Source organism: Hypanus sabinus, chromosome 6 (assembly GCF_030144855.1).
Source record: "Hypanus sabinus isolate sHypSab1 chromosome 6, sHypSab1.hap1, whole genome shotgun sequence".
NCBI classification, from domain to species: domain Eukaryota; kingdom Metazoa; phylum Chordata; class Chondrichthyes; order Myliobatiformes; family Dasyatidae; genus Hypanus; species Hypanus sabinus.
Window position 1 is genome coordinate 60,246,963 of NC_082711.1, and position 27,593 is coordinate 60,274,555.

Consider the following 27,593-nt stretch of genomic DNA (forward strand, 5'->3'; position numbering starts at 1 on the left):
GTCACAAATTCAAGATTAGAAATCAACAACATAACAATAATAAAGGAAAATGACATGGGAAAAGACATTAATATAACTTGTGCACAAAATGCAAAGAATGTTAATAAATTGGGTGCACTTTTCTTGAACTTTCACTGTAGAATTTCTACTAGTGGAAGAAGGAGATGGCAGAGGAATAACAATGGCTATTGATAATGGTTAAAGAAATACAAAAGGAGGAACTGAAGAAAGGCTTGGAGCTGTTTTCCAGCTGTTACAGAGAGAAGATAGTTCCAGGTCAATATCAGATAGTTTTGCACCAAGATTTAGCCTGCTGTTTCTTTTTTCAATTCCCGCATTCTAGATGACTTTGACATTCAATTTAAGTACAGCTATCTTTTAGATTTTTTTTAAAAATTGGGTTTGATTGGCAGATTCATTAAAGTCAGAAGGTTTGGTTGCTTTTGTGGAAGTATTTATTGACAAGTCCTTTTTAAGTCAGAGAGTAACAACAACATTACCAATAGCCAATATTGTCATACCAGGAGGAAAAAAGAGAGAAAGTTGAGACAAACGTAGAGGTTAAGGCGAGTAAGACCAGAAGGCAGACTGGTCAGGAAGAGGACAGGGTGCAGGAAATGTCTGATTAGGTAAACTATGTTTATTTTAATGCATGGCACATCACCAGTAAGGGAGAAGAACTCAGAGCAAATATTAGTATGTAGGATTGTGATATGACAGGCATTACAGAAACATGGTTGTCGGAGGGCAGGGCAGGCAGCTCAGTGTTTTGGGCTGCTGATGCTTCTGGTCTGTTAGAGGTGAAGGTAAGAGAGGAGGGGATGGGGTTGCACCGTTGTTTAGGGAGAACATCGCAGCAGTGCTTAGTGAGAATATCCTGGGGTGGAGGGGATGGTGAATGGTCCAGCAAGGCCACGTGGGAAGAACTTAGAAATAAAAATGAAGTGATCACTTAAATGGGATTGTACTATAGGCCCCTCAGTAGAGAGCATGATTTAGGTAGTTCACTATCTGGGACATATCCCCTCTCATTACTACCAACATGGAGGAGATTCAGGAACCCGAAGTCCCACACTGAACAACTCAGAATCAGCTTCTTCCCTTTCACCATCGTAATTCAGACATTCGTGAACTCAGGAACACTACCTCATTACTTTTTCTTTGCACTACTTATTTCAGTTTGCAAGTTATAGTAATTTTATGTCTTTACAGAGTACCAATGCCACAAACCAATACATTTCATGCCATTTGTAGTGACAATAAATCTGAGTATGATCTCATATGTTGTAGATGTAAAAATAGCAAGTGATTTAAACTTCCTGAATATTGACTGGCACTGCCCTGATGCTAGCAGATTAGATGGGACAGAATTTGTCAGTGCGGGAGCACTTTGGGATCAGCAATCATAATTCTATTAGCTTCAAGATCGTCATGGAGTAACTTAACACTCATTTTGATTGCAACAGACTATTTACAGAAGTTGATTGGGAGAGACTTTTTGTAGGTAAAAAGACCACTGCCAAGTGGGAGGCTTTTTAAAAGTGAAATAAAACTGTTGATGTTCATTCTATGGGCTTGGGTGTGTTCTCCCCAAGACCATGTGACTTTCTTCCAGGTGCTCCGGGTTCTTCCGGTAATCCAAAGACGTAGTTGTTAGTAGGTTAATTGCTCATTGTAAATTGCCCTGTGATTAGGCTAGGATTAAATAGGTGGGTTGCTGGGTGGTGCTACACGTTGGGCCGGGAGGGTCTATTTTACATTGTATCTCTAAAGAAGTATGTATGAAAAATTCAGGGCCAGCATGTTCCGGTCAGAGTGAAGGTTCCCATTAGAGAGTCTTATTTTATGAGAACGTTTGATCAGGGAAAAGGGAGCTTGTGGCAGGAATAGGCAGCTGGGATCAAGAAAACTCTTGTGGAGTACAAGGGATGTAAAAGTACGCTCATCAAGGAAATTAGGAGAACACTAAGAACCATGAGATATCCCTGAGAGGTAAGAAAAAGAGGAATCTTAAAACATGTATATTAAGATTAAAATACTAACCAGGGGGAGAGTCGGTTCCTAAATGGACCGAGTCTTATCTGGACACTTCTCGTCCACATTTACTGTGAAGAAGGACATGGTAGCTACTGAGATCAGAGAGGGGACAGTGATGTCATGAAGCACATCAACGTTACAAAGGAGTAGGTATTGGAGGCCTTTAAATTCATTACGCTGGATACATCCTGACAAGGTGGATCCTGGGGTGTTCAGGGAAGCAAGTGAGGGACTGCAGCTATTGTGAGTTGACAAACCACTGAGGCTCAAACTATATTTTTAACAGAATATTCCATACCACTACTTCAAAAAGATTGTGACTTTTCCTTTGTATCGATCAGCACTATACATCTTTAAGCACATACACTGCTCTACAAAGCTGTTCCAGGCACCAGTAATGTGCGTTGTCTATGTAGGCTATGAGGAGCAGCCCATTTTGCTCCTGAAGGACACTGTCATAAAGCCCCATCTATTTCTTCAACCTCAAAGATTTAACAGCATTACTAATAATTGATTTTATTATTTCAGATGTATTTAATTACGAATTTGAATTCTAAGTTGATGTTCCTGATCTGGAATTTAGTCCAGTAACTTAACCACTATGTTACACTGCCTGGTCTGATGTGTTACAATAATTATGTATCCAGGGAGTTTTAAAGATAGCCATCTGCCAACAGCAATGTATGCTGTACCAGGGCACAAAATCACAATAAGGTTGCCCCACATAAATTTAGGTCGGTCAAGTCAGTACTGGGTCTATGAAAGCACAACACTACCAGTTCCATCACACACCCTTTCCCCATACTCTGCAAGGTCATTTGTGTCACAATACTTCATTACTACTTTCAGAGTGCTATAATTGAATCGGTTCACACTTTCCGGATTTGCTTCTGGTTCTTGTGATGGCCACCTTCATGCTATGGTTTGTGTGAGGGTTTGAATTGAATGGCCATGTTTGCCAGCAAGATTTTGTAGGTTTGCTTTCATTTATTTGATTATTTTTTATCTTGAACCATCTGCCCAGTACTACCTTAGGATACTGCACAAAATACGATAAAACCGTAAGATAAAATTAGACCAATAAGCCCATCGGTCCACTCTACCAGTCAACCACAGCTGACTTTTCTTTTACCACATTCTACTGCCTTCTCCCTGAAACCTTTAACCCCTTTATCAATCCAGAATCCACCAATGACTTGGCATCCACAGCTGAAATGAAAATCTGTGTTAAGTCAGACACACAACTGAACGGATGTCAGCCGTATCAGGGTTTGAACACCATTACTTCCTATAAGGTGAGACCTAACAGCTTAATTGGCAGTGATAGTTCACTCCCTGATGGCATCAACACCTTTTATGCATTCTTTGAAAGGGAGGATAAAACTACACCTGTGTGAATCTCCACAGTATCCTGTGACCCTGTAATCCCTGTCTTGGAGGTCAATGTCAGAATGTGCTTCAAGAGGCATCAGGCCTTGGTGATCTGGTAGGGCACTGAAAACTTGTGCAAACCATCAGGCTGGAGTGTTGAGGACATCTACCTCTCACTGAGGCAGCTGGAGGTTCCCACCTGATCTAAAAGGTCATCAGTCATACCGGTGCCCAAGACGATCAGGATGAACTGCTTCATTGACTACCACCTGGTAGCACTCACTTCTACCATGGTGAACTTTTTGAGAGGTTGGTTATGGCCAGAATTAATGCCTGCCTGAGCAAGGACCTGGACCTACTTGCAAGTTGCCGAACAGAATAACAGGTCTACAGCGGACACAGTCTCACTGGCAGTCCACTCAGCCGAGGACCACCTGGGTGACTGCAATGCCTACATCAGGCTGCTGTTTATCAACTACAGCTCAGCCTTCAACATCATCATCCCATCAGAACTAATCAACAAGCTTCAAAACCTGGGCCTCTGCACTTTCCCTTGCAAGTGGATTCTTGACTTCTGACTGGTTCCATCATTGTCAGGTAAGGAGGCACTAAGGATGAGAAGAGGCTTGTAGACTCAGCCAGCTCCATCACAGGCATAGGACTCCCCACCACTGAAGACACCTTCAAAAGGCAGTGGTTCAAGAAGGCACCATTAAGGACCCTCACCATCTGGGACATGACCTCTTCTCATTACCACCATCGAGGAGGAGGTAAAGAATCCTGAAAAGGAACAGCTTCTCCCATTAGATTTCTGAATGGTCCATGAACTTGACCCCCCGCCCCCATTCCACTTATTTATTTACTTATTGCAATAAAGTTTAGCTTTATTTATCGAAACATGGGTTTGTGTCAACAGCCGGCACAGTCCGATGACGTGCTGGAGTCAGCCCGCAGGCGTCACCGTGCTTCCGGCATCAACTTAGTGAGTCCGTAACTTACCAACCCATACTAATTGTGTGTGAAAGTAACTCCTCATAGACAGCATCAGGAATTGAACTCCGGTAGCAGGTGCTATGTTAGCCGCTACACCCCCATGCTTTATAGTAATTTGGTATGCTTACATTGCACTGCGGCCATAAAATAGCAAAGTTCATAACTTATGTCGGTGACAATAAACCTGATTCTGATTCCAATTCGGGCCTGCTCCTGAGAGAAAACACAAACAAATACATGGAGTGTTGCCTTCAATAATCAACTAGGTTTCATCCTTACAGTGTTGGCAGTATCAGTGCCTGCTGTATTTGATCATTGGTGTTCATCATGATTTCTGCTCCAGCAAACCAAACTCCTCTAAAAACAAGCAAAGCACAAAGCTGCTGTTGTGGGAGCTGAACAAGGTGAAAGGTCGGTTTTCTTGAGTGCCAGACTCAGTTGTGCAATGCTACAGAGAGAAATCACCTTGCAGGGAAATAGGGAAAATCTCAAATTCAACTTTAACTATCATTCAACCTCATGTGTATGGCCAAAGGAAACAACATTCCTCTGTGGCCAAGGTGCAAAGTACATTACCAACAGCATAGAGGACACTGCCTACAGCACATGGTTACAATTGTAGAAATGCGTACTGTCCCAAAGAAAAAAAAATCTAGCCCAAGTCCTGGAGTGGAATAACTGGTATGGCATGGGAAGTTGTCCTGGTCAGGCTTGTTCTTCCACTGAGTGAACACTGGAGAGCAGCACTGAGCAATCACTGGAGTACAGCACCAACAGGAGGGGGTCAGACCCCAACCCAGATTCAATACCAGCACACCCACAGAGGCCTCTCTCACACTTCCTCGGTGTCTCCTCCCTGTGGACTGCAAAAGGCGAACCTGTGGCCCAAGCTTAGTCCTCACCACAACTGAGGCAATGCAGCTCCCTCACCGTCGGTCTCACCAACTGGACTTGCAGTATTCAGTGCAATCACAATAAAAACACCCAAGACAATCATTTGCACCTCTAGGCACAATAGCACACCACAATTCCAGGTGACAACTTAACAACGATACGCAGTAAGTCCAGCTCAGTTGCTATGGAGCAACTCGCTGATGGGATTGTCCTGGAGTACTAGATGTCCTTAGTATCCAGAAGTGACTTGAGATTGGAAAAACGACTTTCAAGACAAACAAATATATGTCTGACTGGACCTGGAGTGACCGCTGCATCTGAGCACACTGCCATCTTACTGGAAGGACGATAAGTGAGTTTGATTGACAGACTCCAATGTTAGCTTCTGAAGGACGACCAGAATTAACAAAGCATTAACACGAGAGGACACCTCCTCCACTAGCTTAGATACAGGATTCAGGGAATGATGTACATAGATTGGGGGATAAGGAGGAACCCAAGTAATCTTGTACATTCTATCAAAATGAGTCTGACTCATCACGTCACAAGTGCAAGTGCCTTCCTTAAACAATCACTGAGCAAGACCAGGGAATATGTTTCAACAGAAGGAAGCCATTCAGCCCATTATGTCTGTGCTGCATAGGTTCACAAAACTGTAGGTTCTTATTTAAGTAAATATGAAATACTGTTAAAATGTAGTACCACAAACAAAGTGCTGGAATATCTCAGCAAGCCAGGCAGCATCTGTGGGGGAAACAGACATATGATGTTTCCATTCAAGACTTTTCAGCTGGACTGAAAAGTAGAGGGGAAATCACCTCTATAATGAGTGGAGGGTAAGAGGTGGAAAAGAGCTGGTAAGTGATAGGTGACCGGTAGATAGAGAGAGGATGAGTGTAAATAGTGACAGAGGATGGAGGATGGAGAAGGGACGAGTGTAAATAGTGATGGAGGGTGGAGGATGGAGAAGGGACGAGTGTAAATAGTGATGGAGGGTGGAGGATGGAGAAGGGAACAGTGTAAATAGTGACAGAGGATGGAGGATGGAGAAGGGAACAATGTAAATAGTGATGGAGGGTGGAGGATGGAGAAGGGACAAGTGTAAGTAGTGATGGAGGGTGGAGGATGGAGAAGGGACAAGTGTAAGTAGTGATGGAGGGTGGAGGATGGAGAAGGGACGAGTGTAAATAATGACAGAGGGTGGAGGATGGAGAAGGGAACAGTGTAAATAGTGATGGAGGGTGGAGGATGGAGAAGGGACAAGTGTAAGTAGTGATGGAGGGTGGAGGATGGAGAAGGGACGAGTGTAAATAATGACAGAGGGTGGAGGATGGAGAAGGGAACAGTGTAAATAGTGATGGAGGGTGGAGAATGAAGAAGGGACGAGTGTAAGTAGTGATGGAGGGTGGAGGATGGAGAAGGGACGAGTGTAAATAGTGACGGAGGGTGGAGGATGGAGAAGGGACAAGTGTAAATAGTGATGGAGGGTGGAGGATGAAGAAGGGAACAGTGTAAATAGTGACGGAGGGTGGAGGATGGAGAAGGGACGAGTGTAAGTAGTGATGGAGGGTGGAGGATGGAGAAGGGATGAGTGTAAATAGTGATGGAGGGTGGAGGATGGAGAAGGGATGAGTGTAAATAGTGACGGAGGGTGGAGGATGGAGAAGGGATGAGTGTAAATAGTGATGGAGGGTGGAGGATGGAGAAGGGACGAGTGTAAATAGTGATGGAGGGTGGAGGATGGAGAAGGGACGAGTGTAAATAGTGACGGAGGGTGGAGGATGGAGAAGGGATGAGTGTAAATAGTGATGGAGGGTGGAGGATGGAGAAGGGACGAGTGTAAATAGTGATGGAGGGTGGAGGATGGAGAAGGGACGAGTGTAAATAGTGACGGAGGGTGGAGGATGGAGAAGGGATGAGTGTAAATAGTGATGGAGGGTGGAGGATGGAGAAGGGACGAGTGTAAATAGTGATGGAGGGTGGAGGATGGAGAAGGGACGAGTGTAAATAGTGATGGAGGGTGGAGGATGGAGAAGGGATGAGTGTAAATAGTGATGGAGGGTGGAGGATGGAGAAGGGAACAGTGTAAATAGTGATGGAGGGTGGAGGATGGAGAAGGGACGAGTGTAAATAGTGATGGAGGGTGGAGGATGGAGAAGGGACGAGTGTAAATAGTGATGGAGGGTGGAGAATGATGAAGGGACGAGTGTAAGTAGTGACGGAGGGTGGAGGATGGAGAAGGGACGAGTGTAAATAGTGACGGAGGGTGGAGGATGGAGAAGGGACGAGTGTAAATAGTGATGGTGGATGGAGGATGGAGAAGGGACGAGTGTAAATAGTGACGGAGGGTGGAGGATGGAGAAGGGACGAGTGTAAATAGTGATGGAGGGTGGAGGATGGAGAAGGGACGAGTGTAAATAGTGATGGAGGGTGGAGGATGGAGAAGGGACGAGTGTAAATAGTGACGGAGGGTGGAGGATGGAGAAGGGAACAGTGTAAATAGTGATGGAGGGTGGAGGATGGAGAAGGGACGAGTGTAAATAGTGATGGAGCGTGGAGGATGGAGAAGGGACGAGTGTAAATAATGACGGAGGGTGGAGGATGGAGAAGGGACGAGTGTAAATAGTGATGGAGGGTGGAGGATGGAGAAGGGACAAGTGTAAATAGTGATGGAGGGTGGAGGATGGAGAAGGGACGAGTGTAAATAGTGACGGAGGGTGGAGGATGGAGAAGGGACGAGTGTAAATAGTGATGGAGGGTGGAGGATGGAGAAGGGACGAGTGTAAATAGTGATGGAGGGTGGAGAATGAAGAAGGGACGAGTGTAAATAGTGATGGAGGGTGGAGGATGAAGAAGGGACGAGTGTAAATAGTGATGGAGGGTGGAGGATGGAGAAGGGACGAGTGTAAATAGTGATGGAGGGTGGAGGATGGAGAAGGGACAAGTGTAAATAGTGATGGAGGGTGGAGGATGGAGAAGGGACGAGTGTAAATAGTGATGGAGGGTGGAGGATGGAGAAGGGACGAGTGTAAATAGTGATGGAGGGTGGAGGATGGAGAAGGGACGAGTGTAAATAGTGACGGAGGGTGGAGGATGGAGAAGGGACGAGTGTAAATAGTGATGGAGGGTGGAGGATGGAGAAGGGACGAGTGTAAATAGTGATGGAGGGTGGAGAATGAAGAAGGGACGAGTGTAAATAGTGATGGAGGGTGGAGGATGGAGAAGGGACGAGTGTAAATAGTGATGGAGCGTGGAGGATGGAGAAGGGACGAGTGTAAATAATGACGGAGGGTGGAGGATGGAGAAGGGATGAGTGTAAATAGTGATGGAGGGTGGAGGATGGAGAAGGGACGAGTGTAAATAGTGATGGAGGGTGGAGGATGGAGAAGGGACGAGTGTAAATAGTGATGGAGGGTGGAGAATGAAGAAGGGACGAGTGTAAATAGTGATGGAGGGTGGAGGATGAAGAAGGGACGAGTGTAAATAGTGATGGAGGGTGGAGGATGGAGAAGGGATGAGTGTAAATAGTGACGGAGGGTGGAGAATGAAGAAGGGACGAGTGTAAATAGTGACGGAGGGTGGAGGATGGAGAAGGGACGAGTGTAAATAGTGATGGAGGGTGGAGGATGGAGAAGGGACGAGTGTAAATAGTGATGGAGGGTGGAGGATGGAGAAGGGACGAGTGTAAATAGTGATGGAGGGTGGAGGATGGAGAAGGGACGAGTGTAAATAGTGATGGAGCGTGGAGGATGGAGAAGGGACGAGTGTAAATAGTGATGGAGGGTGGAGGATGGAGAAGGGACGAGTGTAAATAGTGATGGAGGGTGGAGGATGGAGAAGGGACGAGTGTAAATAGTGATGGAGCGTGGAGGATGGAGAAGGGACGAGTGTAAATAATGACGGAGGGTGGAGGATGGAGAAGGGATGAGTGTAAATAGTGATGGAGGGTGGAGGATGGAGAAGGGAACAGTGTAAATAGTGATGGAGGGTGGAGGATGGAGAAGGGAACAGTGTAAATAGTGATGGAGGGTGGAGGATGGAGAAGGGACGAGTGTAAATAATGACGGAGGGTGGAGGATGGAGAAGGGATGAGTGTAAATAGTGATGGAGGGTGGAGGATGGAGAAGGGAACAGTGTAAATAGTGATGGAGGGTGGAGGATGGAGAAGGGACGAGTGTAAATAGTGATGGAGGGTGGAGGATGGAGAAGGGACGAGTGTAAATAGTGATGGAGGGTGGAGGATGGAGAAGGGACGAGTGTAAATAGTGATGGAGGGTGGAGGATGGAGAAGGGACGAGTGTAAATAGTGATGGAAGGTGGAGAATGAAGAAGGGACGAGTGTAAATAGTGATGGAGGGTGGAGGATGGAGAAGGGACGAGTGTAAATAGTGATGGAGGGTGGAGGATGGAGAAGGGACGAGTGTAAATAGTGATGGAGGGTGGAGGATGGAGAAGGGACGAGTGTAAATAATGACGGAGGGTGGAGGATGGAGAAGGGACAAGTGTAAATAATGATGGAGGGTGGAGGATGGAGAAGGGACGAGTGTAAATAGTGATGGAGGGTGGAGAATGAAGAAGGGACGAGTGTAAATAGTGATGGAGGGTGGAGGATGGAGAAGGGACGAGTGTAAATAGTGACGGAGGGTGGAGGATGGAGAAGGGACAAGTGTAAATAATGACGGAGGGTGGAGGATGGAGAAGGGACAAGTGTAAATAATGACGGAGGGTGGAGGATGGAGAAGGGAACAGTGTAAATAGTGATGGAGGGTGGAGAATGAAGAAGGGACGAGTGTAAATAGTGATGGAGGGTGGAGGATGGAGAAGGGACGAGTGTAAATAGTGACGGAGGGTGGAGGATGGAGAAGGGACGAGTGTAAATAGTGATGGAGCGTGGAGGATGGAGAAGGGACGAGTGTAAATAATGATGGAGGGTGGAGGATGGAGAAGGGACGAGTGTAAATAGTGACGGAGGGTGGAGGATGGAGAAGGGACGAGTGTAAATAGTGATGGAGCGTGGAGGATGGAGAAGGGACGAGTGTAAATAATGATGGAGGGTGGAGGATGGAGAAGGGACGAGTGTAAATAGTGACGGAGGGTGGAGGATGGAGAAGGGATGAGTGTAAACAGTGAGGGATGGGTGGAAGCCACAAAGGACTGCAGAAGATGGAATGTGATAGGAAATGAGAAGGTGGAGCATGGAATTGTAGAAGGGAGGTGGGGTGGGCAGATGGACAGACAGACAGACATACTTTATTGATCCAGAGGGAAACTGGGTTTCATTACAGCCGTACCAACCAAGAATAGTGAAGAAATATAGCAATATAAAACCATAAATAATTAAATAATAAGTTAATCATGCCAAGTGGAAATAAGTCCAGAACCAGCCTAATGGCTCAGGGTGTCTGACACTCCGAGGGAGGAGTTGTAATGTTTGATGGCCACAGGCAGGAATGACTTCCTATGATGCTCAGTGTTACATCTCGGTGGAATGAGTCTCTGGCTGAATGTACTCCTGTGCCTAACCAGTACATTATGGAGTGGATGGGAGACATTGTCCAAGATGGCATGCAATTTGGACAGCATCTTCTTTTCAGACACCTCTGTCAGAGAGTCCAGTTCCACCCACACAACATCACTGGCCTTACGAATGAGTTTGTTGATTCTGTTGGTGTCTGCTACCCTCAGCCTGCTGCCCCAGCACACAACAGCAAACATGATAGCACTGGCCACCACAGACTCGTAAAACATCCTCAGCATCGTCCGGCAGATGTTAAAGGATCTTAGTCTCCTCAGGAAGTAGAGACGGCTCTGACCCTTCTTGCAGACAGCCTCAGTGTTCTTTGACCAGTCCAGTTTATTGTCAATTCGTATCCCCAGGTATTTGTAATCCTCCACCATGTCCACACTGACTCTATGGGAATAGAGGGGAGATAATCCAGTGGGAGGAGTGCATTAATGACAGGCAGATGGAAAGGTGGGAGGAGGGGACAGAAGGTGAAGTAAATAGGATAAAGAAGAATTATACGATCAGAGGAGAAAAGGGACAGAGAGAAGACAGTTTACCTGAAACTGACTAATGAATACAGAGAAAGATAACATAAGGGAAGGTTGTTAATGCAGCACACACAAGGTTCTGCATGAACTCAGCAGGCCAGGCAGCATCTATAGAAAAGAGTAAACAGTTGATGCTTTGGGCCAAAGCCCTTTATCAGGACTTGTGAGATCATTCCCAAAGAAGGCCATGTGTTGAACTAGTGATTTGCTCTGGTAGAGTGTGTGTGGACATAACGAGCCAACAGCCTCTTTCTGTTTTACAGTCATTCTGTGATTCTTTGTTCTACTGTATGATCAGGTGTGCCTTTTTAAGCATCTTATAGGACTGAACATTACCTTTAAGGGACTGTACTCTTCATAGTCCTCTGTTGCCACACATGACTCAATATCCTGCCACATCTTGCTATGTGTTATATAAGGCCTAGCTTGACTGAACCCCACAGTACATTGGCTCACAGTCCTCTGCAGTCTAGTGTCTTCCTCCTCACTGCAGCCAATTCTGTGTCCACTGCAGATGCTTTAATTCTGTCCATTATATTTCATTACTCTCAAAGTTATTAATTGCTGCAACAAAAAGCAAGGCTCCAAGCAACAAGCCTGAGGAAACCACCTAGGTAGCTGCCTTTCAGTCCCAGTTAAATCAACCTTTGCTTCCTCCTGACACTATACCAATTTTGAGTTATTACCTTTTTTCATCAGATAGCTACTGTAGGTGGGACCTTGCAAGAATTGTTGCTCATATCCAAATAGACAACATCAAATTCACTGTTCTCATTCATTTTCTTGCTAATTCCTTTAAAAAATCAAATTCGAATCAAGAACATTGTTTTCTCAATGAATTTCTGCTGACTGTCTTGGATTAATCTGTTGCCAGAAAGTATTATTCCTTAGAATACTTTACAATAACTTAGTTATTGCCGAAGTTAGACTAACTGTCATGTAATTACTGTTTTATTGCTTTGTTTTTGAACGAAGGTGAAATGATTGATGCAGGGTGGCACTGTAGTGTAGGAGTTACAGTGCCAGCAAGCTGGTTTCAATTCCTGCCACTGTCCAGAAAGAGTTTGTACATTCTCCTTGTGACCGCATGGGCTTTCTCTGGGTGCTCTGGTTTCCCCCCACATTCCAAAGACATATGGATTAGGGTTAGTCATTGGAGAACATGCTATGTTGGTGCTGGAAGCTTGGCAACATTTGTGGACTGCCCCCAGCATATCCTCAGACTGTGTTGGTCACTGACGAAAACGATGCATTTCATTGTATGTTTCAATGTAGATGTGACAAATAAAGACTACCTTTTTTTCACTCCAAATCTTTGACATTGGTCCTGTAGTCAGAGATTTCCTTCTCGTGCTTCCTTTAAAAACATGAGACCTATTGCATTTGAGCCTGGTGACTTATACATTACTCCAGTGAGCAATTTCTCATCTTTGGGTGATGGTAAAAAAATTTTTAAATGTCAAAATTTCTCCAATCATTTCTACCACTCATCTTCCGGCCTTTTGCTTCTATCCATGAGAGAAGTAAAACAAATTTCTGCTGTAAAGTAAATCAGACAACTATATCCACCCTTTTATTTGCTAATTACACCAAGACTGGAAATAGTTCTGAATTACATTTTCCTGGTGAAACCTTGATGCTTAATTATTTTCACTCTTAGCACTTGCAGGGAATTAAGGAATTAATTAACTCTCATTATTTTTATATAAAATCACAAATGATGTTTTATTAGGGTTTTCGTTCACCGTAACTCACATTTGCCGTCTCCAGTGGGTCATGCTGCCATGGTTGGGTTGGGCCAAATGACCCATTCTATATCATTTATTCTTTGTAATCCTACTGGCCAAATCATAACAGCTTCTCTTGAATAAACATTTTGAAGTAATTTAAATAAACTCCAGCTAAACACTGTTTCAAGTCCATGTCTTTCCTTTTCCTGCTGAGTATGAGAAAGACTTACAGCTGACATGTTAGGACATTCTCAAGGTCTTAACACCAGTACTTGCAGTTTTCTAGTGAGAAACTGAGAATATATTTTCTAAAGGGGCTTTCTGCCTAAAATGATTGATAAAAATCTTACAGATTTGGGTTTATTCAATCAAGGAGTATGTTTACATGATGGATATAATTAAATTAATAAAAAAAACAATGGAATTTATGGTAGTACCACTCACAATTGTGTGACCAGTAATTAAAAAGTGACTGAGTCTATCAGCAATGATTTATCTGCACACAGTACAGCAATACCGGTAAAACCCAGTACTTTGAGAACTTAAAAATCTTGAGAGAAGATTGTATCTAGGTCACTGCTGCCTCCACACAGTCAGTGTGCTTAGTGCTTACAGTTACTAAGTGTAGTGATATCTGTACTGTTGCATTTACAAAATCTGTGTAAACATTTTTTGCTATTTTTACCTTGAAGGTGCTGGTCAAAATGCATGTGAATTACTAAATAGCTAAGTGGTTTATCTATGTACAACATAAGAGTTTGATCTAGATACTGCGCTTACACTGATGGTGAACCGGTCAATGTTACTATCAATAGATCACAAGTGAAGCCTAGACACAAACAATGAAATGCAGAAATTCACAGCTGTTCTCAATGATACATCACATCTTCACGAGTTTGCTATTAAAGTCTTCACAGATTCCTGCTACTGTAATCCAGTCAACGTAAACTTTTTGATGTGCTCTTTATAACAACCTTTGAAAAAGCTAACTATTGTTGACTGAGATAGAATGGGGAGGTTAGCACTGTACTTACCAAAAATTACTTCTGAACAACCTCTTTGGTTTGGAAAAAGTAATTTTATATTTGTGGAATTTCAATTAATTTTTTATCATGGTAAAGTCTCAATGACTTTTAAAAATAATGTGATACTAAATTTTGCTTTTCATAAAGTTATTAGAAAACAAGAACAATAAAACCTACACATTATTTCCTGGTTTACTATCTTTAAGAACATTAAAACCTGATTGTTCAGTGGCTTGATGATATCAGTGTTGCCGGTCAGCAGAAATTGCTTATAGCAGTTTTTGGAGTTTAATTTAAATCAGACGAAGTGAAATCTGTGCAATGTATAACTGTTAGATTTTTGAAACAAGGTTTATTCTTTGCTAGCAGCTGCCTGTCACTTTGCTACTGCAAGACCAGACTCTTTGAATTCTGAAGATTGATGTAGTACATAAAGTAAACAATATGTTTATAGATTTTCCACTTCTATTCAAATTATCATTAAAATGTCACACTAGAATATGACGGATGGATAAATCTATGACTTTGGTTGCATGGACTCATGGTGACAATCTCTGATGCCTTAATTAAGGAGAGAGAAATATTAGCTTTGTCTTCATTTTACATCAACCACACAAACGCACAAAAGGTTGAAAACATTTCCACTCAAAAACACTTCCCATCTGCTTCACTCCCATCATTGGTAGTGGCGGCTTCTGCTCAAGTGTAGGTGGAGTGTTATTTGGCAGGGACCTTGTGGGTTACAAAGACTTGGTTTCTAAACAACAGCAATGTAAAAATCTATTTAAGGAACAAATAAGCATATCTCTAACAATGCCTGAGTCACTTTGTACTGTAGACGCAGAGGCAAAAAAGAATAAATATAGTTATGTATCATAGACTGCATCATAGAAGATAGAACATAGAAATCTACAGTATGTTACAGGCCCTTTGGCCCATAATGTTGTGTCAACCATGTAACCTACTATAGAAACTGCCTAGAATTACCCTACCGCATAGCTTTCTATTTTCCTAAACTCCATGTACCTATTTAAGAGTCTCTTAAAAGACCCTATTGTATCCGCCTCCACCACCATCAGCAGCAGTGTATTTCACGCACCTACCATTCTCCTTGTGAAAAACATACCTCTGACATTCCCTCTGTACCTACTTCCAAGCACCTTAAAATTACGTCCCCCCATGTTAGCCATTTCAGCCCTGGGAGAAAGCCTCTGACTACCCACACATTTAATGCCTCTCATCACCTTGTACACCTCTATCAGGTCACCTCTCATATTCCGTCCTTCCAAGGAGAAAAGGCCGAGTTTACTCAACCTATTCTAGAAAAGGAACACTCTCCAGTCCAGGCAACATCCTTGTAAATCTCCTCTGCACTCTCTCTATAGAGTCCACATCCTTTCTGTAATGAGGTGACCAGAACTGAGAACAGTAGTCCAAGTGGGGTCTAAACAAGGTCTTATATAGCTGTAACACGGCTCCTGAACTCGATCCCATGGTTGATGAATATGTTAAATTTCCGGCTTTTCAGAACCAATGAATAATACTAGCCACTTCGCATTTTAGGAACAGCTTCTTCTTTTCGACTGTCAGACACATTAATGGTCCAGGAACCCATGATCACTACCGCACCATTTTGCTCTCTTTTTGCATTATTTATATGTTTTTTTTTATATTTCCTATTGCAACCTGAAGTATTATTTATATATTGCACTGAAATGCTGCAGCAAAACAACAAATTTCATGTCACAAAGGTGATCACTTTCACAGCCACTGATATTTTGTGCAACCAAGTCCAGTTGAGGACAGGTCTTCTGACAGAAGGCACGGGCTTAACGTGAGCAAGAGGTTTAGAGGGGATGCATGGAAGAAATACTTCATCTAGAACTGCAGCTAGAATCTGGAATGCCTTACCCGAGAGGGGCTGGAGGCAGGTGTTCTCAGAACATTTAAGAAGCACCTGGAAGGGCATTCGAAAAGACGAAATATAGTAAGAATTGGGCAAGGTGTTGATAATACTCTGCATTCTTTGCCTGCTTTCCCCTTGCACTACATCAAAGCATTGATGCAATGAATTGATCTGTATGGATGGCATACAAACCAAAGTTTTTCACTGTACCTTGTAGAGGGGACAATAATAGACCATTTAGTGCAGGCAGGAACTTGATGGTTGGCATAGACAAGGTGGGTCAATAGGCCTGGTTCTGCCTCTTAGGAATCTATGACACTGAACAGTTCCTACCCAGTAGAGGAGATAAATGATTACTTGTAAACTTGTGAAGTTTGCATGAATCTTAAGAAACCCCAAGAAGATGTTCTCACCTGATATTCAGTGGCAAGTTTCAGCAAACCTGTGGGTTTCTATTAAATCTGAAATCACATTGATATCTTAAAGCAACCCACTCATGTTTAAATTGTTAATCCACCTCTTCTGATGGATGCAGGGACAAATAAGCATAACTAATTAACATACAGTAGAAATTAACAGGGTTGGAGGCATCTTCCTGTTGTACATTGCCCTCCCATCATATCCTGAGATATTTTGAGTTAAGATTGAAAGTTTGATGTGCAAGTGACAAATTGAGATAATCTTAAAAAAATCTTGACAGTCGATAACTGGGAATCAGTTCAAAACTATGTTTATTTATAAATGTATATTCTTGGAAAGTGCACGATGTACAAGATCATAGTTGCATCCTAAAAGGGCTTTATTGCCCATCCTCTGATATCCTGGTGATTATTTTCATAACTGGACAGCTTGGTGGATCAAGTTAGAGGGCACCAGGTGTCAATATTTCAAGATAAAACTGGACTAAGGCATTAGCCAGACAAAAATAAGTGTATTTGATTTCTTTTTCCCAACATATTTCAGAGGAAATTTCCTGGTCAAAACAAATAAATTAACATATTTATTAACTTCATTTTCACAATTTGTTGTGGTATAATCTCATGCCATTGATCCAATGACCTTCACATTGCTATTTGAATACAATAAGACCAATGCCATTTATTTTGTAAGATACTATGTTTTTCTACTGGAAGCACAAGGTAGAGAATGATATAAACCAAGAAAGTTCATAGGCTTATAATGTATGACTTGATTCTCGTATGCAACAATGCTTGGATTGGAATACAAACAAGAAAAAATCTGCAACACACACACAAAGTGCTGGAGGAACTCAGCAGGCCAGGCAGCAACTATGGAAAAGAGTACAGTCGATGCTTTGGGCCAAAACCCTTCAGCAGGACCCCTCAGCAAAACCCATGAATTTTGTGTGTGTTGCTTGTACTGGAGTGCATTAGCTATAAGACGAGGTTTCTCTGGATGGTAGGAGCAGAAAGGACAATCTGATAGAAGTATCATAGATGCAGGAGATTCTGCAGAGTAACAGACACAAAATGTGGAGGAACTCATCAGGTCAGGCAGCATCCATGGAAAGGAATAAAGAGTCAACATTTTGGGCTGATGCGCTTCATCAGGACTGTCTGAAATGCTGACTTGTTATTCCTTTCCATAGATGCTACCTCTACATTTTGTGTGCTTTATCTGATAGAAGTATATAAATATAATCATAAGATGTTTAAATAGGGTAGTCAGTCTGTTTCCCCAGGTGGAAATGTCAGATCCAAGAAGGCATAGGGTTAAGGGGACAATATCAATGAGCTTTGCAAGGCAAGATCTTTAGACAGAGTTGCCAGGGAAGGAGACAGAAGTAGATATGACAACAATATTTAAGAGGAATGAGACAAATAGATCAACAGACATGGGATTTAGGGATAGGGACTATGTTCAGGCAGATGGGATTAATTTAGCATCATAGAGCAAGATGGTGCCACTGACCAACAGAGGCATCTTGCAGACAGCTAACAAAACTACTGGATACTCTTCTTCTTGTAAGTATACTTTGCTTCTTCCTCTGAACTGGATCAATTGCAGCCTGTAATTTCTCTTCTACGAATGCATTTTTGGGATGAGTGAATGACCTGGCACTTCTGCGGTCTCCTAGGGGATTTGGTGTGGTCTGCAGCTATGGCTGTCACTGGGGGTGTAAACTGCATCGATTCCTCATGGCGGAATACAAACCTGCGTTTGGCTCCATTACTCAGCGCCAACTGAAGCATCAAGCAAAATTAAAATTGACCGGGGTGAGAACGGAAAATGAGTGGGTGTTCAGTGATGTCTGCCTGCATTTAACCAATCTCCCTCATGAAGCTACTGGTGGGAAGTCCAGGAGTCTTGAGTATACGCTGCAAGGTTCGATTGCCTCGGCAGCTCATGGCTCGTAGCTGTGGACTTACTTTCGCCTGTGGTTTGATGTTTGTTGTTCTCAGACTTGAACGTGCTTTGCATTTTGTGTGATGTTATTGAAGTGCTTCAGCACAGAACTGGATCTGTGGCTGTGGTCCGTAGCCAACGACACAGCGCTGGACTGACGGACTTGGCGGCTGTGGCCATTACCATCTGCACCTGGACTGGATTTATTCACCTCGGTGGTTTGTAGCTGTGGACTCACTTTTGGGGACTCTACAGCCTGAAGTTTTATGTTTTGTTCTGTGTGTTATTTGTTCCTGGATCGCTGTTTGCACGATTTGTTCTTTTTTTGGGCACGTCTTGTTGTGTGGGGGTTTTCTTTAAATTGTACAAAGGTGTTTCTTTGTTTTTGGCTGTCTGCCCAGAGGACAGATCTCAAGGTTGTATACTGTATACATACTTAGATAATAAATGTACTTTGAAGTCATTGATTGGTGCGGTCTGTTCTTTGCTGTATTGCTCTATGTTTCTGCACTATTGAGGTTGCTACACATCATAAATTGCAGCAGTAATATAAGTTTGAATTTGGTGGACCAGACTTTACCTTTTAGCTGTGTCGACTTCATTATATATAAATAATCAGTAGCCATTCTGATACCGTATCTTGCGCTCTTGTCAAAGGTTAAGGCTACACTTCCGTTTTGAAGAAAGTTCAACAAATGACTAAGTGATTGCAAATTAAAGTAAGAGTTTAATTGGTTGAATTTGCAATGTATGTCTTTGCTGCTGTTGTATTCAGCACCCGTTTTGTTGAAATAATACAACAGTTTTGAGATATTTAAAATTTTAATGTGGGATTGCTCTAGGAGCAAAAAAGCTTTGCATTCCCTAGTTCTGTGTGTTTGCCACTCTTAAACCCATCAATTCCTGAATAAAAATGCATTTAAAACAATTGCATGGTCATCCCAGGCTTCTGGCAAAACAAATTTTTGGAAAAATAATATAACAAATAACCATATAACAATCACAGCACGGAAACAGGCCATCTTGGCCCTCCTAGTCCGTGCCGAACCCTTAATCTCACCTAGTCCCACCTACCCGCACTCAGCCCATAACCCTCCACTCCTTTCCTGTCCATATACCTATCCAATTTTACCTTAAATGACACAACTGAACTGGCCTCTACTACTTCTACAGGAAGCTCATTCCACACAGCTATCACTCTTTGAGTAAAGAAATACCCCCTCGTGTTTCCCTTAAACTTCTGCCCCCTAACTCTCAAATCATGTCCTCAAATATGTGGAATATTTATATAATATAATATTTATATAATATGTGGAAATTTAAGTATTCATATATAATCTCTCTGCTTAGGTGTCCCATTTCAGCTTAAGAATGCCTATTTCGTTGCTGATCACATCAGATCAACTGCAACATGTCAACTTACAGTATCCTTTTGTGTCCTTTAAATTCTCCATAGGCCAGTACCAACTATATGCCCATCCAAAAACACTTTATCCAGTTTACAGGCAATACTTAGATATTCCAGCTTAGTACTGCATGCCATTTGTGCTTTTCTAACCCCCCCCCCCCAATATTTTCTTTAATACTGAGTTTAAAGAATGTATTGGATACCCCATATCTATTTTTTAACTCTGGTTGATATTTTAGCACTATGTCTTTGTCATAGATATTATAATTTCTCTCCTAAACTCTCATTTTCTGTGCTCACAATTTCAGAAGCGCTGGAAGATAAAAAAAAGGGAAAGAAATCAATGAAAACTTGATGAATAATTAAACACACAGAATAAAGTGTACCCCAGGAAACCAATACTGAAATCAAGTTTCAAGAAATAAATATGCATACTGAGTCTGTACCATTTGGGGCATATTTTGTGACTGGGGAGATATTACAATAGTGTAAAATGGTAAATTCTATGATAGTAAACACTTTTTTTATAATCCACCTAACACCAAGTCACAATCTGAGAGGCACAGGACTCATCTCAAAGACCCACATTCTCTACATGTTATTGGGCTGAATTGGATTTGATGTGACCCATGTCCTTCCACCTACAAACCTTCAGCCAATGGGAACCCTACAGCTGCTTTAGTTTTAGACAGACACCCAGCTGGGAATGGTCTTGTGGTCTCCACTTAATGATTTGTAAACTGGTTTCTGGATGATGTAGCCTATGGTAGTGCCCCCATGAACACCTTGTCGGAATCTTCTGTCAAAAATCTGCTTCAGTGTATTTAAATGTCTCAGTCAATGTTCCTTTATCACCATTCTTTGCATCAGTGCTTCTTGGAGCATTTTTATTTCTACTGATATCAACTGGATTAATCTATAATATGTTGAAATATTCCTCTCTGAAAATGTAATCTTTCAGAGAAAAGCCTTTAAGCTTGAACATATTCTATCTGCTTCCTGCCTATATCCCACATCATTTATGGTTAAGAATTTACATTTATATAGTGTCTTGCATAACCTCCCGAGTATATTAAAATAACTGTACCCAGTATTTTTTCAAAACTATAATCCTGGTTGTAATGTAGAGTCTTTGACTTTTCCTTTATTCCAATTCTATATTTAAGAATAATTTTAGACTTTCTTCCCAGTTTCACTGTATAAATTGTTTTTAAGAATAGCTTAGTAGGAGCAATAGTTTCAGGTTAATTGGATGATGTAAATAACCTGTCACTGGATGTAGATTGCAAAATACTCAAACAAGAGTTGATGGACACGTGAGGGAGAATAAGTTGCTGAGATACAGGGAACTGGGACTGATGGGATTACTTTACTAGAAGCCTGCATGGATCTGATTGGCCAAATGGCCTCATTCCATGTTGTCATAAGAAAATCATTATGATCCTTTTTCACTTTACGTGTTTTGTCTTTTAGGTATTCTTTTTCAGCTTATAAGTATGACCATTTTGGATTTACACCAATTCTGAGGAGTTGTTCAAGTGCTGAAAATCATTTTGAAAAACTTAGTATGTTGTTATTTCCTTGAATGTCAATATAATTCATCTTGAAGGATAGTGATGCCTCTACATATCTTAGAATCTGAAATACAATGCAACAGTATATCGGCAAAATTCTGAAAATGGATATGGTAACACCAAGTAGATGTACCTTTACAAGTATCTATTGGTTCAAAGGTTCAATAATTATCAAGATATACAACTCTGAAATTCTTCTTTTCCAGATAGCCACAAAACCATGAAAGAAAAGAACGGCAGCACGATCATCAACTCCCAAACCCACCCTCCTCGCATAAAAAATGAACAAAAATGGAACAGGCACATCGGCCCCTAAATCCTACTCCCCACACACACAAAAAATCAAGAAAGATCAGGTGAAAAGCACAGAATGTGAAAAAACAGAATGACTGGAAAAAAAATCCATAATCCAAGTCCATTTCCAAAATGCAGAAAACCAACGTAACACTCTCTGGGACCAGTGGCAGACCTTTCCCTCAGCAGCAGCAGAGCGATCCCACCAGTGATCAAAAGGCAGTCTCCCCTCTCCTGCAGCAGAGCCATCCCACCAGTGCTCAAAAGGCAGTCTCCCCTCTCCTGCAGCAGAGCGATCCCACCAGTGATCAAAAGGCAGTCTCCTCTCTCCTGCAGCAGAGTGATCCCACCAGAGATCAAAAGGCAGTCTCCCCTCTCCTGCAGCAGAGCAATTCCACCAGAGATCAAAAGGCAGTCTCCCCTCTCCTGCAGCAGAGTGATCCCACCAGTGATCAAAAGGCAGTCTCCCCTCTCCTGCAGCAGAGCAATTCCACCAGAGATCAAAAGGCAGTCTCCCCTCTCCTGCAGCAGAGCGATCCCACCAGTGATCAAAAGACAGTCTCCCCTCTCCTGCAGCAGAGCGAACCCACCAGAGATCAAAAGGCCGACTCCACTCTCCTGCAGCAGAGCGATCCCACCACTGATTAAAAGGCAGTCTCCCCTCTCCAGCAGCAGTAATCCCACCAGAGATCACAAGGAGGTGGCAGAGGCTGACCTTCTGTGTTGGCCTCAGCGTTTCAATCTCCCTTGATGCTTGAATCGGTGAACAATGGAAACTTTAATCGGAGAACTCTCAGAGTACACCCAAATGATCTCCAAACTGCAAATCACAGGCTCCAACGGTTCCAGAATCACATTCAAGATGAAAAGCAAACATGAAAGGAATAAAAGAAGTGAAATATATGGTTTCATGATCTATCCAGAAAATGCCGACCATGGGAGTGTTGTACGTAGGTGCCATCTTGACTTGAAAGGTTTCAAGAATGTATGAAACAAGCAATGCCTGTCCTCCATTAGGAATCTGAGTGATTCTGAATACACTATAACCCACAATCAATGATTTAAACTGATTGAATGTTTGATAACCAGTCACAAAGCTTCCATAGTCAGTTAAATACTACCAATACAATGACTATAAGTCTTCCCTTGATAGCAAAAATAAATAATTGCAGGTAAAATACAATGATCTACATTCAAGTTTCATAGATTCATTGTTAAATGTATTGTGTGGTTAGTCTCCATGGCTTAGTTAAACATTATAAGAATTAGTTCTAAAGGAAAAATACAAAATTGTTCAACTGCTTGTGGTAGATACTTACATCCACTGCCTCGTTGAATCTTCTGACAATTACCTTAGATCCATATATCGTGTTTACTAACTATTCTATTGGTGATTTTTTTTTCTGATCCTAAATTTCAATTAGATTTTATTTATTAATTTTATTTATTGAGATACAGTGCGGAATAGGCCTTTTGAGCCCTTCCTGCCCCACCAGCCAGCAATCCCTGGATTTAATGCTGGCCTAATTCAAGGTCAAGTTTTTCGTATTCGAATACAAGAGTTGGAATTTTATGCTGCTGTTGTATAAAACATTGATTAAGCCATACTTGGAGGATTGTATCAGTTCTGGTTGCCACACTGAAGTAAAGACGTAATTAAGTTGGAGAGGGCATAGAAAAGATTCACAAGTATGTTGTCTGCATTTAAGATACCATTCCAGAGGTCCAATCAGTGTCACAAGCAGAGCACTTCAAAGAGTTTCCTCACAGGTCAGCAAAGCTAGTATAAATGGAGGACTTTGTGGGCATTCAGACATCCCAGAGGTCCAATCAGTGTCGGGAGCAGAGCACTGTGAATTAAGTAAAAGTACAGACGGGGCAAGTGGGGCAGCCATTGTTGGGAGTAGGCCAGTGATGGGAGTAGGAGTCTCAGGTTTTGACTCAAGAGGCTTCGATGAGAAGAGGCTGAGGCCAATGACACAGGTAAGAAAATTTGGTCTTGGTTGCCCACTGTACAGTGCAGGCAGGATGGCAGACATGGCAGTGGAATGTTCCTCCTGCAGGAGGTGGGGAACGTGGAACCTGATGGTCTCCCTGATGACTACACCTGCGGGAAGTGCAGCCAACTCCAGCTGATAAAAGACCGAATTAAGGAGCTGCAGCTGGAGTTGGCTGAACTTAGGATCATCTGGGAGGCAGAGCAGTTTATAGATACGACTTTTGAATGGGTGGTTACACCCAGAGTGTGGAATTTCGGGAGTAGAGCGGTGAACACTGAGAGAGGTAAAGGAAGTCAGTACAGGATCCCTCTGTGGTCATTCCCCTCGGCAACAGGAATACCCCTGAGGGGGGTGACCTATCTGGGCAAGGCAGCAGCAGCCAGACCAATAGCACTGTGGTTGGCTCTGAGCCTCAGAAGGGAAGGGGGAAGTCAGGCGGAGCTATAGTCACAGGGGACTCGATGACTGTGATGTTGTGGCCATTACAGAGACTTGGATGACTCAGGGCAGAAATGGCTGCTGAGTGTGCCAGGCTTTAGATGTTTCAAAAAGGACAGGGAGGGAGCAGCAGTGTTAATCAGGGATAGTATCATGGCTGCAGAAAAAGAGGAAGTCATGGAGGGATTGTCTACTGAGTCATTTTGGGAGGACATCAGAAACAGGAAGGGGGCATTAACTCTACTGGGTGTTTTTTATAGACCACCCAATACTAACAGAGACATCAAGGAGCAAATAGGGAGGCAGATTCTGGAATGGTGCAATAGGGTTGTTGTGATTGGTGATTTTAACTTTTGTAATATTGACTGGCATCTTTTCAAAGCAAGGAGTTTAGATGGGGTGGAGTTTGTTAGGTATGTTCAGGAAGGTTTCCTGCCACAATATGTAGATAAGCCTACTAGAGGAGAGGCTATACTTTATATAGTATTGGGAACTGAACCTGGTCAGGTGTTTGATCTCTCGGGGGAGTGTATTTTGGAGGCTGTGGCTCTATTTCCTTCACTGGAGTGCTGACAATTTGGGAAAACATTTAACTGGGATGGGGGAAATATGATGCTATCAGGAGCAGATGTTTTCAGGCAAGGCAGAAATGCGGCAAATATTCAGGGAATGTTTACATGGTGTTCTGTATAGCTATGTTCCATCGAGGCAGGGAAAGGATGGTAGGGTGAAAGAACCATGGTAAACCAAGGATGTAGAAAATCTAGTTAAGAAGAAAAGCTTATGAAAGATTCAAGAAACTAGATACTGTTAGAGCTCTAGAAAATTACTAGGAAGGATCTCAAGAATGAAATTAGGAGAGCTAGAAGGGGCCATGAAAAGGCCTTCGCAAGCAGGATTAAGTAAAACCCCAAGGCATTCAAAAAGTATGTGAAGAGCAAGAGGATAAGCTGTGTGAGAACAGGATCAATCAGGTGTGAGAGCGGAAACATGCGCGTGGAGCTGGAGGAAGTAGCGGAGATACTTAATGAATACTTTGCTTCAGTATTCACCAGTGAAAAGGAGCATGGCAATTGCGGGGATGACTTAAAGGGGACTGAAATACTTGAGTGTATAGATGTTAAGAAAGAGGATGTGCATTTGATGAGGTTTCCCATGCAAGGCTCATTCAGAAAGTAATGAGGCATGAGATCCAAGGAAACCTTGCTTCGTGGACCCAGAATTGGCTTGACCCCAAAAGGCAAAGGATGGTTGTGGATGGTTCATATTCTGCATGAAGCACGGTGACCAGTGGCGTTCCACAGGGATCTGTTCTGGGACTCCCTCCTCTTTGTGATTTTTATAAATGACTTGGGTGAGGAAGTAGAAGGGTGGGTTAGTAAGTTTGTTGATGATGGAGGTGTTGTGGATAGTCTGGAGGGCTGTCAAATGTTACAGCGGGACATCGATAGGAAGCAAAACTGGGCTGAGAAATGACAGATGGAGTTCAACCCAGTTAAGTGTAAAGTGGTTCATTTCAGTAGGTCAAATTTAAAGACAGAATATAGTATTACTGATAAGACTCTTGGCAGGGTGGAGGATCTGAGAGATCTTGGGTCCATGTCCAGAGGACTCTCAAAGCTGCTGCCGAGGTTGACAGTGTCGTTAAGAAGGTGTATGGTGTGCTGGCCCTCTTTACCAGTGGGATTGAGTTCAAGAGCCATGAGGCAAAGTTACAGCTATATAAAACCTTAGTTAGAACCTACTTGGAGTGAACTGAACCCCACTGTATTCAGTTCTGGTCACCTCATTACAGGACAGATGTGGGTGCTATAGAGAGAGAGCAGAGGAAATTTACAAGGATGTTACCTGGATTGGAGGGCGTAACTTATGAGAATAGATTGAATGAAAGTGGCCTGTTTTCCTTGGAGTGATGAGGATGAGAGGTGACCTGATAGAAGTGTATAGATGATGAAAGGCATTGATTATATGGATAGCCAGAGGCTTTTTCCTAGGGGAAAACCTTGCGAACACAAGGGGGCATAGTTTTAAGGTGTTTGGAAGTATGTACAAAGAGGATGTCGAAGGTATGTTTTCCACACTGAGAGTGGTGGATGTATGGACTGCACTGCCAGCAAAGGTGGTAGAGGCAGATACAATAGGGTCTTTTAAGAGACTCTTAGATAGGTACATGGAGCTTAAAAAATAGAGAGCTATGAAGTAGGGAAAGTCTAGGTAGATTCTAGAGTAGGTTACATAGTCGGCACAACATTGTGGGTCAAAGGGCCTGTAGGGTACTCTATGTTCTATGTTGTATAGGTGGAGGGGAAGGTAGTTTTGAGGAAGTAGAGAGAATACAGAAGGACTTAGACAGATTAGGAGAATGGGCAAAGAAATGGCAGGGGGAACACAGTGTCAGGAAGTGTATGGTCATGTATTTTGGTAGAAGGTTAAAAGGGTTGACTATTTTCTAACTGGAGAAACCATAAAAAAACTGAGGTACAAGGGGACTTGGGAGTCCTTGTGCAGGATTCCCTAAAGGTTAATTTACAGGTTGAGTTTGTGTTGAGGAAGGCAAATGCAATGTTAGCATTCATTTCAGAAGGTCTGAAATACAAAAGCAAGGATGGAGTGTTGAGACTTTACGAAGCACCGTTGAGGCCGTGGATGTGGAGAGGATGTTCCCTATAGTGGGAGAGTCTAACACAGAGGACACAGCCTCAGAATGCAGGGGTGTCCTTTTAGAACAAAGATGAAGAGGATTTTCTTTAGCCAGAGAGTGCAGAATCTGTGGAATTCTACTGTGGAGGCCAAGTCTTTCTGTCTATTTAAGGCAGGTTGATAGATTCTTCATTGGTCAGGAAGTGATAAGGGGAGAAGGCAGGAGATTAGAACTGAGAGAACAATTGGACCAGCCTCGATGAAGTGGTGAAGCAGAGTCTATGGGTCAAATGGCCTAGTTCTGCTCCCATATCTTATCATCTTATTTAAGTAATAAGAATAAATTGGATAGGTTAGACTTGTTTTTTCTAGAGAAAAGAAGGCTGTTAGGTGATTCAGTAGAGAAATATAAAGCTACAAGAAACATAGAGTAGATAGCTAGAGTGTGTTTTTCATGAAAGATGTGTCTAAAATTAGTGGGCAAAGAGTTAAGGTGTGAGGGAGGAGGGTTAAAGATGATCTCAGGGCTACATGCTTCCACATGCAGCACAGTTGGTATTTGGATTGAACTGCTAGTGGAGTTGGTGGAGGTGGGAATGGTACCAATATTTAAGACATCTGTGCATGTACCCAAGTGAGCAAGGCATAGAGCTTTGGAATTAATGTAAGCACGTGGGATTAGAATAGGTAGGCACGATGGTCATCTTAGACACAGTGAGCCTATGGTCTGTTTCTGTGCTGTGCAACTATATGGCTGTATGACTGGATTGCAGTATTGAATGGTTCATGTAATGCAGCTGGGTGTTTCGTAGTGCTCCCTGCCCTCAATAAAACACTTCGTCATGCGGTTGTCTGGCCAAAG

At 42.7% G+C, this 27,593-nt stretch overlaps 1 protein-coding gene across 1 annotated transcript in view; it reads right to left on the reverse strand.

Annotated features, from left to right (window-relative positions):
- The window catches only part of LOC132395008 (G patch domain-containing protein 8), a 525,927-nt gene that overhangs the window by 48,838 nt on the left and 449,496 nt on the right, over positions 1–27,593 (reverse strand). The gene's annotated exons all lie outside the window — the stretch shown is intronic.